Raw genomic sequence first — 13,099 nt, 5'->3', positions numbered from 1 at the left:
AACATTCCAAACTCAATCAGGAAGAATCTAAAAATCTCAATAGGCCAATAACTATGGAAGAAATTGAAGCAGTCATCAAAAAGCTTCCATCAAACAAAAGCCCAGGACCAGACGGCTTCACAGGAGAGTTTTACCAAACATTCAAGGAAGAACTAAAACCTATCCTCCTCAGACTACTACAAAAAATCCAAGAGGAAGGAACACTTCCAAGCTCATTCTATGAAGCCAGCATCACCCTAATACCAAAAACAGGTAAAGACAACACAATGAAAGAGAATTACAGGCCAATATCCCTCATGAACATAGATGCCAAAATCCTCAACAAAATCTTAGCAAATCGGATCCAGCAGTACATCAGAAAGATCATACACCATGACCAAGTAGGATTTATCCCAGGGATGCAAGGATGGTACAATATCCGCAAATCAATAAACGTGATACATCACATAAACAAATTGAAAGAAAAAAACCACATGGTCATATCAATTGATGCAGAAAAAGCATTTGACAAAATTCAACACCCATTTTTGATAAAAACTCTCAGCAAGGTGGGAGTAGAAGGATCATACCTCAACATAATAAAAGCCATATATGACAGGCCCACAGCCAACATCATACTCAATGGACAAAAACTAACACCATTTCCCCTAAGAACAGGAACAAGACAGGGATGCCCCCTCTCACCACTCCTGTTCAATATAGTATTGGAAGTGTTAGCCATTGCAATTCGGCAAGAAGAAGAAATAAAAGGTATCCAAATTGGAAAAGAGGAAGTAAAACTGTCCTTATTTGCAGACGACATGATATTATACATACAAAACCCTAGAGACTCCATCAAAAAGCTACTAGACTTAATACATGAATTTGGCAATGTAGCAGGATACAAAATTAACCCCAAGAAATCTGAGGCATTTCTATACACCAATAGTGAACTTTCAGAAAGAGAGATTATAAAAACAACCCCGTTTACCATCGCACCAAAAAAATTAAGCTACCTAGGAATAAACTTAACTAAAGAGGTAAAAGACCTCTACTCAGAAAACTACAGGACGTTGAAAAAAGATATAGAGGAAGACATAAACAGATGGAAGAACATACCGTGCTCATGGATTGGTAGAATCAACATCATTAAAATGTCCATACTACCCAAAGCAATCTATAAATTCAACGCACTTCCCATTAAAATACCAACGGCATACTTCACAGATCTAGAACGAACTCTCCAAAAATTCATCTGGAATAAAAAAAGACCCCGAATAGCTGCAGCAATCCTGAAAAAGAACAAAGTAGGTGGGATCTCAATACCAGATATCAAGTTGTATTACAAAGCCACTGTTCTCAAAACTGCCTGGTACTGGCACAAGAACAGGCATATAGATCAATGGAATAGAATAGAGAGCCCAGAAATCGGCCCGAACCAATATGCTCAATTAATATTTGACAAAGGAGGCAAGAACATACAATGGAGCCAAGATAGTCTCTTCAATAAATGGTGTTGGGAAAATTGGATAGATATATGCAAGAAAATGAAACTAGACCACCAACTTACACCATACACAAAAATAAACTCAAAATGGATAAAGGAATTAAATGTACGACAGGAAACCATAAAAATTCTAGAAGAATCCAAAGGCAACAAAATCTCAGACATATGCCGAAGCAATTTCTTCACTGATACAGCTCCTAGGGCACTTGAAACTAAAGAGAAAATGAACAAATGGGACTACATCAAAATAAAAAGCTTCTTCACAGCAAAAGAAACCATCAACAAAACAACGAGAAAACCCACTGTGTGGGAAAACATATTTGCCAATGTCATATCTGATAAGGGCCTAATCTCCAAAATTTATAGGGAACTCATACAACTTAACAAAAGGAAGATAAACAATCCAATCAAAAAATGGGCAAAGGACCTCAATAGACACCTTTCAAAAGAGGACATTCAGAAAGCCAAGAGACATATGAAAACATGCTCAAAGTCACTAATCATCCGAGAGATACAAATCAAAACAACAATGAGGTACCATCTCACACCTGTCAGACTGGCTATCATCAACAAATGACAAGTGCTGGAGAGGATGTGGAGAAAAAGGAACACTTGTGCACTGCTGGTGGGAATGCAGACTGGTGCAGCCACTATGGAAGACAGTATTGAGTTTCCTTAAAAAACTGAAAATGGAACTCCCATTTGACCCTGTGATCCCACTTCTAGGAATATATCCCAAGAAACCAGAAACACCAATCAGAAAGGATATATGCACCCCTATGTTCATAGCAGCACAATTCACCATAGCTAAGATCTGGAAACAGCCTAAGTGCCCATCAGTAGATGAATGGATTAGAAAACTGTGGTACATCTACACGATGGAATACTATGCTGCTCTAAAAAGGAAGGAACTCTTGCCATTTGCAACGTCATGGATGGAACTGGAGAGCATTATGCTAAGTGAAATAAGCCAGTCAATGAAGGAAAAATACCACATGATCTCACTCATTCATGGATAATAGAGACCATTATAAACTTTTGAACAATAATAGATACAGAGGCAGAGCTGCCTCAGATTGTCAAACTGCAGCGGGAAGGCCGGGGAGGGTTGGGGGGCAGGAGGTAGGGGGGTAAGAGATCAACTAAAGGACTTGTATGCATGCATATAAGCATAACCAATGGACATAAGACACTGGGGGATAGGGGAGGCTAGGGGACTGTCTAGGGCGGGGGGATAAAATGGACATATATGTAATACCCTTTGTAATACTTTAAGCAATAAATAAATAAAAAATAAAAATAAATAAAAATAAAAAAGGCTGGCTGAGTGGAAATTCTACAACTAGAAGGAAAGAGAAAAGCGCATTGAGTCCGATAGGAGGTGCAGAGGTGTGGAAGTGTGGAGGTACGGAGGCACGCGAAAGGGGCTGGCAGCTGGGTACGCTGTTGTCTTCTTCAGTCGGGAGGGAGTTACAAGCTCCCGACTGCTCTGAACTCCAGTTCTGGGTGAGAGCCTGGGGACCTAGACTCATCTGGAGAGAAACTACTATCTGGCATCGGGCTGGAGGGTGAGGGCAGCTTTCTCACAGAGGTGCTTGCAGCGTTCACTGTTCCTGCACGGGGCCAAGGGACACAGACCCAGGGACCTATCAGGGGAGGGCTGATGGCAACAATTGCTGTTTGCACCACCCTGTGACTCCCTGAGACCACGCCCCATCCAATTTACAACCCCACCCAAGCTGTGCACAGAGGCTTTTGCATACGAATGGCCTGGCCTTTCTCTGCCTAAAAACCTGTCAAACTGCAGCTGGGTCAGAGAAACCCAGAGCTTCCAAAAGAAGGCCTAAGGCTCCTCAGCAGCCTGCATTACTTCACAGCTGCACCTCATCTGGGCACCTCCAAACCCCAAACAATGAGGAGAAATCTGTAGATCTCTCTGCAGCTCCTGCTGGGTGGCCTCAGGCAGTGGCAGACTTTACACCTCCTTGGAGATTCAAGAGCCAGTCTACCCAGTGGTTAGAGTGAGACCATCCAGATTATAACTCCTCACATCCATAAGAGACACACTCAGGGGACAGACTCAGTGAGCGCCAAAGCCCCACTGAAGCAAGTCCTGCCCCATAAGGGTGTCTCCAGCACAGAAATTCTCCCACTGTAGACACAACTTGTCCTCACAGCCACTTGACCTGGAGGTCAATTCCTATCAGCGATACCAACAGCAATAAAGGCTTAACTACAACAAGACTGTGCACACAGCCCACAGAGGGGTGCACCAAGGGTGTCCACCTCAGGTAATTAGGGAGGCTGAGCCATTGGGCCCTATAGGACACCTAGCACACAAAGCCACTCTATCAACACAGGGAAGCATAAAAAATGCAGAGACAAAGAAACAGGTCACAAATGAAAGAAATGGAGGAAGGCAAACTACTGGATATAGAGTTCAAAACCACAGTTATAAGGCTACTCAAGAATCTTCTAGAAACCTCTGAGAAATATAGTGAGACCCTCAAGGATATGAAAAAAGGACCAATTAGAAATTAAGCATAGTCCTAACTGGTTTGGCTCAGTGGGTAGAGCATCAGCCTGCGGACTCAAGGGTCCCAGATTCGATTCCGGTCAAGGGCATGTACCTTGGTTGCGGGCACATCCCCAGGAGGGAGTATGCAGGAGGCAGCTGATCGATGTCTCCCTCTCTCATCACTGTTTCTAACTCTCTATCCCTCTCCCTTCCTCTCTGTAAAAAATCAATAAAATATATTTTTTTTAAAAGAAATTAAGCATACACTGACTGAAATAAAGAATAATATACAGAGATCCAACAGCAGACTAGAGGATCCCAAGAATCAATTTAAAGATTTGAAATACAAAGAAGCAAAAAACACCGAACCGGAAAAGCAAAAGGAAAAAAGAATACAAAAATATGAAGATAGTGCAAGGAGCCTCTGGGACAACTTCAAGCATACCAACATCCGAATTATAGGGGTGCCAGAAGAAGAGAGAGAGCAAGATATTGGAAACCTATTTGAAGAAATAATGACAGAATATTTATATATTAGAGATGGTAGTGAAAGACCTCCCCTCACAAGAAACCTCAAGGCCAAATGGTTTTAAGATAAATTCTAACAAACTTTCAAAATAGCTAATTCCTTACTATGCAAGCTTTCCCAGAAAACAGAGGGAAGTGAGAGGCCTTCCCCAGCTCATTTCATGAAATTAGTGTAATACTGACTCCAGGGCCAGAAAAAACCCTCAAAAGAATAAATAAAATTATAAGCCCATTTTGTTTATATACATAGATGCAAAATTCTAAATAAAGTAATAGTTAAATGAATCCAACATAGCACTAAAAATAATACACCATGAAGAATCAGGATTTGTCTCAGTAATGCAAGGACTATTCAACATCAGAAAAATCCAATACACTTGTCCATATTAATGAATAGGGAAGGAATTATAAGATAATTTTAATTGAAGCAGAACAATCATTTTGCAGAGTTCAATACCTATCTATAAGTGTTAGCAAGGTAGGAATAGAAAGGACTATTCTCAATTTGGGAAAAGTTACATATATCCAAACCCTACAGCATATATCACACTATATGGATAAATCTCAGACATTTAAAATAAGAAACAAGATTAAGAGAGCCATTATTACCACAAATGTGCAACATAGTATTAGAAAGCCTGCCTAACACTGTCAGATAAAAAGGGAAGGTCATAAAAGGGGAATAAAAGTATATGTCCAAAATATTTACAGACCAAAGAAAACACCTTTAAATAATCCAGGGATAAAAAAAACAACTCATAAAAGAAATATAATATTCTGATTCAAATGACAAGGAAAATAAAATGTGTGGGATGTATCTTAAGCAGTGTATCTTAGAGGGAAATGTATAGGTTTAGTGACTTTATTAAAAGGTTTAATTAATGGACAGATATGCACAAAAAATGAAACTAGACCACCTTCTTACACCAGACACAAGAATGAACTAAAAATGGATTAAAGACTTAAATGTTAGACTTGAAACCATGAAAATCCTAGAAAAAAACATAGGTAATAAAATCTTGGACATTTCTCATAGCAATATTTTTTCCTGATATATATTTCCTCGAGCAAGGGAAACAAAAGAAAAAAAAATGGACCTACATCAAACTAAAAAGCTTTTGCACTGCAAAGGAAACCAACACAACCCACTGAATGGAAGAACATAGTTGCTGATACATCAGATAAGGGCTTAATATCCAAAATTTATAAGGAACTTATAAAATTCAACACGAAAAAACCCCAGTCCAATTATGAAATGGGCAAAGGAACTGAATAGACACTTCCCCAAAGAGGACAGACAGATGGCCAATAGACATGAAAAGATGTTCAACGTCATTAGCCATTAGAGAAATTTAATGTCAGAATGACTATCATCAATGAATCACCAAACAAGTGTTAGGAAGAATTTGTAGAAAAAGGAACCCTCGTGCACTGCTGGTGGGAATGCAGACTGGTGCAGCCACTGTGGAGAACAGTATGGAGTTTCCTCAAAAAAATTAAAAATGGAACTCCCATTTGACCCAGTGATCCCACTTCTGGGAGTATATCCCAAGAAACCAGAAATACAAGTCAGAAAGAACATGTACATTCCTATGTTCATAGCAGCACAATTTACAATAGCTAAGATTTGGAAACAGCCTAAGTGCCCATCAACTGCTTTATTTGACAGAGACAGAAAACACATTCTTCTCAAACTCACATTGAACAGTCACCAAGAAAGACCAACCAGATTATGGCCCATGAAACATATTAACAAATTCGAAACAATACTATGTCTGCTCTTAGACCACAATGGAATTAAACTAGAAATCATAACTGGAAAATCCTATTACATGGAGATCAAACACTTCTAAATAACATATGGGTCAACAAAGAAAGCTCAAGAAAATTTTACAACATTTCTTACTAAATAAAAGGGAAACCACAACTTATTTGTGGAATGCAGCAAAAACACTGCTTAGAAGAAAATGTAAAACATTGAATGCATATATTAGAAAAGGTAAAAAAAAAATCAATAATCTAAGTTTCTACCCTAGGAAATTTAAAAAGACCAAATTAAGTCCAAAGTAAGCAAAAGAAATAATAATCAACAGAAATCAGTGAAATTAAACAGAAAATAAACCAAAATTTTGTTCTTTGAAAAGATCAATACAACTTAAGCCAGACTAACTACAAGAACACAAATTACTAATATTAGAAATGAAAGCAAAGACATCACCACAGATACCAAGTACATTAAAAAAGGTAATGAAGTTTAGGAACAACTGTATGCTCACAAATTTGATGAATTAGATGAACTGGCCAATTCATTGAAAGATGTGTTGAAATTCACACAAGAAGAAATAGATTATTTGAATAGACCTATATTAATAGCCTTCAAAAACAGACAGCAGCAGGCTTAGGGTTTGCTGGTAAATTCTAACAAACATTGAAGGAAAAAAATTATACCAGTTCTCTATAATCTCTTACAGAGGATAGACTCAGAGGGAATACTTCCTGACTAATTCTATGAGCCCAGCATTACCCTAATACCAACACCAGACAATTATAGGCATTATAAAAATAAAACTACAGACAAATATCTCCTATGAACATAGACATAAAAATCCTTAGTAAAATGTTTGCCAATGAGTTGAAAGGCGCGCCGCCTGCCTCTCCGGGCGGTGCGGGAGGAGGAGTCTGGCCGCTGGGCTCTGAAATCCCTCCACGCCCGCCATAGGGCCTGGCCTCCCCGGAGCGGGTCCGAGTGTCCGGACCGGCTGCGTGGTGGCCTGCGGCGGCCGAGGGGTGGGGCCGGGCGGCTACCGACCACGGGGGGGGGGGGGGGGGGGTCATGGGAGCGGAAGGCCTCACCGCCTGGCTCTTTCCTCCCTTCCCCCGTGGTCGGCTCCGCGCTTGCCCACGCTGGGGCCGGGGGTTCATGCGGCCCTTGGGGCCCGGGGCCTGCGTGGGCCGACCGCCGGGCCCCATGGGGGGGGGGGGCATTGGCTCCCAGGCCCACGGCGGGAGCCCGGCGCGGGCTGCCACCCGCCCGCTGCCCCCCGGACCGGGCCCAGTGCAGCGGCGGCGGCAGCGGAGTGGGGCGCGTGCCCTAGCTCGGGGGGGGGGGGGGGGGGGGGGGGGGGCGGCGCCATGCTGCAGTGCACCGGCCCCATGGCCGGGCCTGCTTCGAGCGGATGCCGCTCCTCCAGAGCTGGGCCACTCCACCGGCCGCACCCCGTTTGCTGGGCCTGTGCCGCCCAGACGCACTGGAGTCCCAGTCTGCCCGCAGGCCGGCTGCGGGTGCTGTGCGGGGGGGCCGTCCTGCCTTGTGGCGGGTTCAAGTGGCAGCGGCAGGAGCCGGACAAGGACTGCGCCCTCCATCTTGCCTTGGTTCCTCCATTTTGGGACGGTGCCATGTGCTTCCTCACGGGAAGAAGCCGCTGCTAGCCACACCCAGGATTTCTCTGGACTAACCAATAATAATCAAGGGAAGTGCACGCCATCACTATGACCACATCCTGTACCGACTTGCGCCTGGCCAATCGGCGGGGCCCACAGTCCCCTCTCCTGCCCTCACTCCACCCCCCTTTAAAACTCCCTGTCCCATCAGGCCTCTCTCTCTCTCGGCCACTGGAGCTTACCATTGCATCGGTGAGTGTGGCAGGGGAGCCAAACCTAGGTTTGAAATAAATTACTCTTTGCTTTTGCATCGGACTGACTGGCTCCCTGGAGGTCTTGGGAACTTTGAAATCTGGGCACAACAGAGTGACGTTGGCATCATGGTGGTGTAAATCATTCCTTTTTTCCTTCCTCTTTGTCTTATAACAAATCAGAGATCCACCTACTTGTGCACCCAAAAATGGCTTGGACCAGGGAGGAGACTGAGGACCCAAAAGAGTGGCAGCAGCAGGTTACCATGACCTCTGACAGTGGTGGTAGGAGATGAATAGGGGGTCTACCTGGCCACTTGTGCTGCAGCTGGAGGGACCTGCTGCTCTCTCTGAGGAATGATTGCAGTAACTTAGGGGGCAGGAAAGGGAAGAAGGCAGACAGAGTTGAAAACACTTTCCCTGCTGTCTGCCTTGAGATTCTGGCACGAGGTCTGCCCATAGACCTTTGAGACCACCTCCAACTCTACTAGAGGATCTCCCTACCGGGCAGTGAACATACCCAAAACCCCTAGCACATACCTCCCTTCACTGCCACCACCCCTGCTTTTTGCCCTCCACCAGTTTTTTTGTTGTTGTTGTTTAATGGTGAGTCACCTCTGGTAAGAGAAACCAAAAACTTGTGCTATAGGGCCACTTTCTGTAAAACAAAAGAAGGGCTCCTAATTACCAACCTGTTAAACTGTTAAAGTCAAAGTTAGGCAAAGTCTTAACTAAATAAGAAAGGTATTCACTACTTCAGATATGGCAGCAGAGGCACTTTTCATCAAGCACTATGAAAAGTCAATAATACTATCACACAAAAAATACAATATTCCAGCAGCCAAACCCAAAGACACAGAATATTGTGATCTAACAAAATGCAAGATAGCTGTTGTGAAGAAATTCAATAAGCAGAAAATAAACAAATGGGACTACATCAAAATAAAAAGCTTCTGCACAGCAAAAGAAACCATCAACAAAACAACAAGAGAGCCCACTGTATGGGAGAACATATCTGCCAATGATACATCTGATAAGGGCTTAATATTCAAAATATATAAGGGACTCATACAACTTAATAAAAGGAAGACAATCCAATTTAAAAATGGGCAAAGGGCCCTAACTGGTTTGGCTCAGTGGATAGTGTGTCAGCCTGCGGACTGAAGGGTCCCAGGTTCGATTCCGGTCAAGGGCATGTACCTTGGTCAAGGGCATGTACCTTGGTTACGGGCATATACCCAGTAGGGGGTGTGCAGGAGGCAGCTGATCGATGTTTCTCTCTCATCAATGTTTCTAACTCTCTATCCCTCTCCCTTCCTCTCTGTAAAAAATCAATAAAATATATATTTTTTTAAATGGGCAAAGGACCTAAATAGACACTTCTCCAAAGAAGACATACAGAAGGCCAAGAGACATATGAAAAAAGCTCAAAAGTCACTAATCATCTGAGAGATGCAATCAAAACAACGAGGTACCATCTCACACCTGTCAGAATGGCTACCATCAACAAATGACAAGTGCTGCCACAAGGCTGTGGAGAAAAGGGAACACTAATATAGTGCTGGTGGAATGCAGACTGGTGCAACCATTATGGAAAACAGTATGGAATTTCCTCAAAAAATTAAATATGGAACTGCAATTTGACCCAGTGATCTCATTTCTAGGAATATATCCTAAGAAACCCACAACACCAATCAGAAAGAATGTACGCATCCCTATGTTCATAGCAGCACAATTTACAATAGCTAAGATTTGGAAACAGCCCAAGCGCCCATCAGCAGATGAGTGGATAAAAAGGCTGGGGGGGGGGGGTTGTATTATTTATACCATGAAATACTATGCAGCAGTAAAAAAGAATCTCTTACCCTTTGAGACAACATGGAGACCTGGAGGTCTCCCTTCCTCTCTGTAAAAAATCACTAAAATATATTCTTTAAAAAAAAGGAGAAATTGTGAATCACCATGGAAAACACCAACTTACAAAGATAGAAACAGAAGGAAAAGTAAATAATGGAGAGATAAAATGACCAGAAGGCAATAAAATGGCAGTAGTAAATCCTTACATATCATTAATCCCCCTGGATGTAAACGGATTGAACTCACCTATCAATGGCATTCAGTGGCTAGCTGGATGAAAACAAACAAAAAACAAGAGCCAACTTTATGCTGCCTACAGGAGACTTATTTCATCTCTAAAAATACATAGAGGCATTCCAAGCAAACAAACGAAAGAAGGCAGTGTAGACATACTTATATCAGACAAAATAGACTTCAAACCAAAAAGGGTAACAATTTGTCTCTAAATTGATCTATTCTTGTTCATCAAATTATGTTGATCATTATATCCCACATATGAGTGAGATCATGTGATATTTTTCCTTCTCCGACTGGCTTATTTCGCTTAGCATAATGCTCTCCAGTTCCATCCATGCTGTGGCAAATGGTAAAAGTTCCTTCTTTTTAATAGCGGCACAGTATTATTCCATTGTGTAGATGTACCACAGTTTTCTAATCCACTCATCTGCTGATGGACACTTAGGCTGTTTCCAAATTTTAGCTACAGTAAATTGTGCTGCTATGAACATAGGGGTGCATATATCCTTTCTGATTGGTGTCTCTGTTTTCTTGGGATATATGGAAAAAAATTGAAAGCATTTCCTTTGAGATCAGGAACAAGACAAGGATGCCTACTCTCACCACTCTTATTCAGTATAGTACTATTCAGTAAGTACTGAAAGGTCTGGCCAGAGCATTTAGGCAGAACAATGAAATAAAAGGCATTCAAATCAGAGGATAGAGTAAAATTGTAACTACTTGCTGATATATAGAAAATCCCAAAGAGTTAGTAAAAAAAAAAAAACTATTGGAATTGCCCTGGCCAGTGTGCCTCAGTTTGTTCGGCATCATTTTGTGCAGCAAAGATTGCCAGTTTGATTCCAGGTCAGGGCACATGCCTGGTTTTAGGCTCGATCCCTGGTAGGGAGTGTGCAGGAGGCAACCAATCGATATTTCACTCTTACATTGTTGTTTCTCTATCTCCCTCTCCCTAAAAATCAATTTTAAAATACATTTTTTAAAAACAATTGGAATCAATAATTTTAGGATAGAGGCAGGATCCAAAATCAACATGCACTAATGATGAAGCATCTGAAAAAGAAATAAAATGATCCCACTCTTGTGCATAAATACGTAGGAATAAAGTTAACCAAGGAAGTGAAAGATCTGTACAATGAAAACGACAAGACTTTGCTGAAAGAAATCAGTGAGACACAAACAAATGGAAAGACAGTCCATGTTCATAGACTGGAAGGATGAATATTGTTAAAAATGGCCATACTATCCAAAGCTACCTACAGATTCAATGCAATCCCTATCAACATACCAAAGGCATTCTTCACAGAAATATAAAAAGCAATCCTAAAATGTGTGTGAAACCATAAAAGACCCCAAATAGCCAAAACAATCCTGAGGAAAAAAGAATTAACATGGAAGTAACACGCTTCAAATTATATTATAAGCCGTAGTAATTAACATGGAAGTAACAGATTTCAAATTATACTATAAGCTGTAGTAATTTTTAAAAAAAGAGTATGGTACTAGCGCAATAACAGACACATTGAACAGTGGAACAAAATAGAGACCCCAGAATTACTGTAAGTCCAGCATATACCATCAGCTAATGTTTAACAAAGGAGCCAAAACCACCCAAGGAAAAAAGGATAATTTCCTTAACACATAGTGCTGGGAAAACTGGAGAAACATATGCCGAATGGTGATGTTGGACCCCTGTATCGATACCACTCAAAAATTAACTCACAATGGATCAAAGATTTAAACATGCCCTGGCCAATGTGGCTCAGTTGGTTGAGGGTGGTCCCATACAACAAAAGGTCGCTGGTTCAATTCCCGGTCAGGGCACACACAAAAAATTAATTAACATAAGACCTGATACCATAAAACTAGATGAAAAGATAGGGAAGAATCTTATTGATAGTGGTCTTGGCAGTGATTTTTTTGGATGACAACAAAAGAAAAAATCAACAAATAGGACTATATCAAATTCAAAAGCTTCTGCACAGCAATAGAAATAATTACCAAAATGAAAAAAAAAAGCCTGTAGAAGTGGTGAAAATTTTTACAGACCACATTGGAAAAAGGGTGAATATCCAAAATTTATAAAGAACTCATACAACTTACTAACAAAGAACAAACAATACAATTTTAAAATGGGCAGTAGAGCTAAATAGACATTTTTTCAAAGAGATCATCAAAATGGCCAACAGGCGAATGAAAAGATGCTCAATGTTGCTAATCGTCAGGGAAATGCAACTCAGAACCACAATGAGATAGCACCTCACACCTGTTAGAGTGGCTATCATCAAGAAAACGAGACAACAGGTGCTGGCAAGGATGTGGTGAAAAGGAAATTATCATACATTGTTGGCAATGTAAATTGTCCAAGCGCTATGGAAAACAATATGGAGATTATTCAAAAAATCAAAAATAGCCCTTGCTGGTTTGGCTCAGTGGATAGAGTGTCAGTCTGCAGACTGAAGGGTCCCAGGTTCGATTCCAGTCAAGAGCATATGCCTGGGTTGTGGGCTTGATCCCCAGTAGGGGATGTGGGGGAAGCAGCCAATCAATGATTCTCATCATTGATGTTTCTCTCTTTCCCTCTCCCTTCCTCTCTGAAATCAATAAAGAAAAATTTTTTTTAAATCAAAAATAGGTCTACCATACAATCCAGCAATTCCATTTCTTGGTACATATCCAAAGAAATTGAAAACAAGATTTCAACAAGATATACACACTCTCAGGTTTATCACAGCATTATTCACAATAGCCAAGATATGAAAACAACCCAAATGCCTATCAACGGGTAGATAAAAACGATGTGGCCCATATGTACAGTGGAATATTTAACCATGAGAAAGG

Source organism: Myotis myotis, unplaced genomic scaffold (genome assembly GCF_014108235.1).
Source record: "Myotis myotis isolate mMyoMyo1 unplaced genomic scaffold, mMyoMyo1.p scaffold_m19_p_2, whole genome shotgun sequence".
Taxonomy (NCBI): Eukaryota; Metazoa; Chordata; class Mammalia; order Chiroptera; family Vespertilionidae; genus Myotis; species Myotis myotis.
This window is presented reverse-complemented; position numbering follows the sequence as displayed.